Here is a 5734-nt window from a genome sequence, read left to right as displayed (position 1 = left end):
AGAGGAAAGGAATTCATCCGACTCGTCTGTGGAGAATCGGCTGCATTGACGGTCAGTACGTGGCCCGGGCCCTGTCGGAACCGTCCACGGTTCTGCCGGTGAGCAGACGGCTCAGCAGGATCAAAATCATTCTGGACTGGAACAGAGGGAAGCTGGTGTTCCTCGACCTCGACACCAACAGCGTCATTCACACCTTCACTTATTCCTTCACTGAGAAGCTGTTCCCTTACTTTAACTCTGCGCATGCGTCCCCGTTGAAGCTGATACCCGAAAACGTGTCTCTGAGGTTGAGTTAACCAGACAGGACAGCTGCTTTAAGTGCAATGATGCTAAAACAGAAGAACAAAAGGGATACAACTCTCTGATTTTATTAAAAATGCTTTTACTTTGTTTTCTCCTAACATTTCAACCACGTTTTATTTTACTGTATAGACTGAAGTATCTTCATGTGGACAGTTTAGTGACTCAAACTGAAATAAAGCTGTTGATTAATTAAACATGTGTGAAAAGTGTCTTTATTTGAAGTGAATCATGAAGTGATGGAGGAATCATGTTCTGAAGACAATGAAAGCTTGTCCTCCATTTTAGCTTCAGGTTCGGTCCAACCTGACTCACTAAATGTACTGAGTAGAACCCGACATATCATTTCATTCATTTCAACCCTCTCCCGTCTTCCAGCGCCTTCCGGCTCCGTCTGGCTGCTTGTTGTATCTGCAGGGTGAGTCAGGGTGAAAGGATCAGCTCCGGCTGAAACGGTCCGTTCCTGTGTTTAGTCTGTAACACAATGTTTTCTTTAGTTTTCTGTTCTGTGCAGCTCCAGGCTTTGAAAGGTTCAGGAGCCTCTGAAGCAAATTCTCTTCAGCTCCCGGTCAGCTGCAGGCTTTCAGCCTCCATCTCAGATTTGATACTCAGAAAGGATTTTATTTATGCGTGAAGTTGAAAGTGTTGCACTTATCCACCTTTCTACTGCAAATGTTTTATTACACCGAAAATAAGATGAACTAACTTACAGCGACCGCAGAGCTAATTATCACTAAGTGGATCTTTAATATTCATAAATGACCATTTCCACTGGCTTTGAGAGGCGTGTAAAAGTATTCACACCCCTTGACCTTTCCCATGTATTGTCACATTACAACCACAAACATACATATATATTCAGGCATGTGCAGAGGGGGGGTGCTGGGGGCTTGAACACCTGCCCTTTTAGCTCCTTGCCCTTTTGGTCAAATTTTTTTTGGGGGGTATTATTATTTCCTAAGCCCTCTTCTGACACATAATAACATGTACTTAAATAATTTATTTTTGTACAACATAAGCAGCCCCCTGTCACCTTTGACCTTTTGCCCGTCGCGCAGTGAGATGAGGCGGCTAACTGGAGCTCAACGTAGCGAACGTTCCAGATTACAGATCCGTTACAAACGTTTCTGGTGAATAAAGTGGAGACTTGCTGCTTGTCAGATGACGGAAAACRTTGAAGTATCGTTTCTGCTTCAGCTCGGAGTCGCGGTTTAAACAGAGAGGTAATGAAATACAACAGACACTGACAGGCCTCTGCGTCTGCCTTTCTCTGAAGAACTACTGAGGGGAGGAGACAGCCAGGTGAGGAGAAACTGTTCTTATCTATCGATTCACTATTTTATCATACAGACATTAGGCTGTTGTTGTGCTATTAGCTAGCTGCTAGCTAACTACTTTGCTAGCAAAGCTAGATAACTAAAAGCTTCTTCCCTGTATCGTTAATGATATCAGTCATTCTTCAGTATTTATTATGCAATAATGGCACATCGCCCGTCCAAAACCGATCATCTCCATAATGGATAAATGTCCGATCTTCTAATTTCCTTTGCTGCATAATGTACATTTCATTTATTCTGGCGTTAGGTAAATGTATCCTGAAGGAGAATAACACTTAAATAAAGTCCAACAAGGATATTAATTTAGAATTAACAATAAGTCACCCTGAATTACCATGATGGATATAATGGATGTAATAAAAGTGACATTAATGAAGGGAAAAACTCAACCAGACTTTAAGTTTAGTTTCTGGTTCACATAGGATGAAGTTAAATTTGTTTCCTAATTATTCAATGAACAACAAACTAACCTCATTTAAGTAAAATAAAATTGTAATCAAAACTTTTGGAATTGTAATGATTTCTTTTTAAAAAATGTTTTGTTTAAAAAACTTTTTTAAAATTAAATAACTAATTTTTGTCTCATGAACTTAWAAAGTTATTTGCCAAACATAAACCTTTATTTGCTCACATCAGTAATATTTTGTTGTGATTTTAGGCCCTGATCACGACATCATGTGCGAAAAATGTTTTTTTAAGCAAAACTCAGYAGCTTTTCTCATGGTGACATTAACAATTCAATATTTGCTTTTCCTTTTTCTGCAGTTCCAGTTAAAGTTTGCTGCAGCTCTGCTGTCCTGAATGGACCGTCTTCATCTCCACTGCAGCAAACAGGCAGATCTTTGTTTTATAGATTACAGTCACTAAAAGGTTGCTTTGAGCCTTTGTTTATATTTTTAATAGTGTAATTATGTAAAGACTAAATATGTCTGGTGGTCCAGCTCTGATTTACATATCCTGCTAAATTGCAGGTTTGAATATTGTAAAACTTTCCTATAACAAAATAGACCTGCAGAAAGAAATGACTAATAAAATATCTCACATAAGCATAGTGTTATGCTCTATATGGAGATGTTCCTTAGCTTTGATTGTGTATGTCACATTTTTGTAATTTGTCATTGTTTATTAAACTCTGAAAGCTGAGAGGCTTTAATATTCTGTCCTAGAATGAGGTAAGATGGCCTTTTGTTGCTGGGCACCTGCCCCTTAGTGGCCTCTGCACGGCCCTGCTGTTACTTCACTGGAATTTTATGTGAAAGTCCAAAACAAAGTGCTAATCAGTTGTTATATCAAAAGAAAGTCATACATAATGAAAAAACATTTTCCCTCCCTGTTTTCTCTCAGCGGTGTCGTCTGACCCACAGGACAAATATGAAAGAGTTCAGAACGATGACGTGCAAAGACACAGAACCAGTCGGAGCAGCTGGGGCTGTTTGGAGGGAGCGGCCTTCCCAGTACCGCTTTTTATCACCAGTAAAATATGAAGAAGTAAATTAAACCTGTTGGCTTTAAAACAGACAAACTATTTTGGCATCAGAATCTGTTTTTCAGGTGAATCACTGGAAAGTCCATCCATCCCTCTGATGTTCAACAATAAGGTCTGGCGTGGTCAAAAATAACCTGCTTAGGGAGATTAGCAACAAAAGCAGTAATTTAGATCAAAATGGCCGAGGCAGAGCGTCACCTGATGAGGAAAATGATGAGCACATAGTTGAGTCTATAAATAAATAAATACTGTCTGATGAGGCCTCAGTGTTAAAGCCGCACAACGAATTAACGACTTCAATTACCCAAAAGTTCATGAGCAAACAAATTTCATCCTCAGGTCAAAGTTCGTTCGTTCGTTCGTTCGTTCCATCCATCCATCCATCCATCCATCCATCCATCCGAGGAGCAGCGGCTCTACTCTGAGTCCCTCCCGGATGACCGAGCTTCTCTCTCTAAGGGAGAGCCCAGCCACCCTGCGGAGGAGGAAACCCATTTCGGCCGCTTGTACCCGTGATCTCGATCTTTCGGTCATGACCCAAAGCTCATGACCATAGATGAGGGTGGGAACGTAGATCGACCGGTAAATCGAGAGCTTCGCTTTTTGGCTCAGCTCTCTCTTCACCACGACGGACCGGTACAGCGCCCGCTTCACGGCAGACGCTGCCCCAATCCGCCTSTCGATCTCCCGCTCCCTTCTTCCCTCATTCGTGAACAAGATCCCCAGATACTTAAACTCCTCCACTTGAGGCAGGACGACCCCCCTGACCCGGAGAAGGCACTCTACCCTTTTCCGGCTCAAGACCATGGCCTCGGATTTGGAGGCACTGAGCCTCATCCCGGCTGCGAACCGCTCCATTAGAGCTGCAGATCACGATCCGATGAAGCCAACAGGACCACATCATCCGCAATAAGCAGAGATGTGATCCTAAGGCCACCAAAACGGATCAACACCTCGGCTGGTCCGAGATTCTGTCCATGAAGGTAATGAACAGAATGGGTGACAAAGGCCAGCCTTGGCGGAGTCCAACTCTCACCGGAAACGAGCCCGACTTACTGCCGGCAATGCGGACCAGACTCTGACACCGGTCATTCAGGGATACAATACGTTCTGGGAGCGTTATCGTACCTTCAGACAAGACAGGCAGGCTGGGAAAAGACGATTGACTGCTAACATTCTCAATGCTGCCAACAACAGGAGGTTTTCTCTACAAACACAGAACAATAAAAACATTAAGATCATTAAGATCGTTGCTCCAGCAAAGGTTGTAGAACAAACACAAAACCAGCAGCAGGTGTACACTGTTCCAAAACCAACCGATGAGCGACCGACTGCCAGCACTTCAGCTGCAAACGGAGCTGTTGTGCTTCCCCATGTTCCTCCTCCAGCACCTCTGGAGAGACCAGACTGCGTATGGGAGGCTCCACCTCCAGGCAAACTGGTGGACAGCCGTCTCCCAGTACACCGACTGGAAGCTCCAGCAGAGGTCCAGCCAACTGGTGCTTGTAGTGTGATGAGTGTGATGGATGTCATTGGAGAGCAGTGAGCGTCTGCAGTATAAAGACTTGTGGTTCTGCAAGGTCCAGTCACTGGTTCATCAGTATCCATGGCTACCATTGCAGCACGGAGACTAAAGAACAACCAATCAGAGAACAGGTTGTTGAAAAATTGAGCTTTTGGGTCATCACACAAGGTGGACACCAAATACTCCACATGACCACAAACACGCTGTCCTCACTGTGAAGCAAAGTGGTGGCAGCATGATGCTGGTTGAGGTAGAAGGTAAAATGAACACTTGTTCTGCCAGAGAACCACGTCTTCAGACAACATCTATTTTCCAGAGAGTCGACGACCCGAAGCTGCACAGAGATGGTTTGTTCTGGAGAGGCCTAGTCAAAGCCCAGACCTATTAACAGCTGATCGCCCATCAACCTAGCAGAGCTGGAAGAGTTTATCAGGAAGAAATGAGAAAAACTGCAGCATCCAGATGAGCAGCCAGCCTGAGACGACCCTCACTGACGGAGCCAGAGGCGTGAATATTAATGTTACATAGTCCCGTTTAATGTGGGCAATTTTTCATCCATTTTTATCTCCAGCCACATTTTGTTGATCACGTTTGATTTGTAGAAGCAGCAAAAAGAGAAAAACATCCAACGGATTTTCATCGTTTCTGCAGGAAACAGGTTTTTATGAATCATCCTGAGATTCAGACGCTGCTGGTTTTTCACTCATCATGTTTCTGAAACAGGAACGTCTGAAAAAGTGAAGGACTGACGCGACGCGTGAAGGCAGGAAACCAGTCAGAGCAGCTGGCCTTCTCAGTATCTGCTGTCATCACATTAAAGTATTCAGAGCTAAATTTAAACCAACAACAAACAAACTGACAACTGCTGGAGCAGAGCCACCGACACAAGCTGCTTTTCCATGAAATAAGAAATGCAAGTTTGTTCCTGATGAGTCATCTGACACACGCAGCTCCATCTTCCAACCACTTCCTGTCGTCGTCGTCTTCGTGGTTTGGGTCGGTGGCAACATCCGATTGTTGAGAGAAGTGTTTCCATCGCAGTTCTGCAAATGAAATCACCTTGAATCCGACCAAAGACGCCATCTC

Source organism: Poecilia reticulata, unplaced genomic scaffold, assembly GCF_000633615.1.
Source record: "Poecilia reticulata strain Guanapo unplaced genomic scaffold, Guppy_female_1.0+MT scaffold_233, whole genome shotgun sequence".
NCBI lineage: Eukaryota > Metazoa > Chordata > Actinopteri > Cyprinodontiformes > Poeciliidae > Poecilia > Poecilia reticulata.
Note: the sequence above shows the minus strand (reverse complement) of the source record.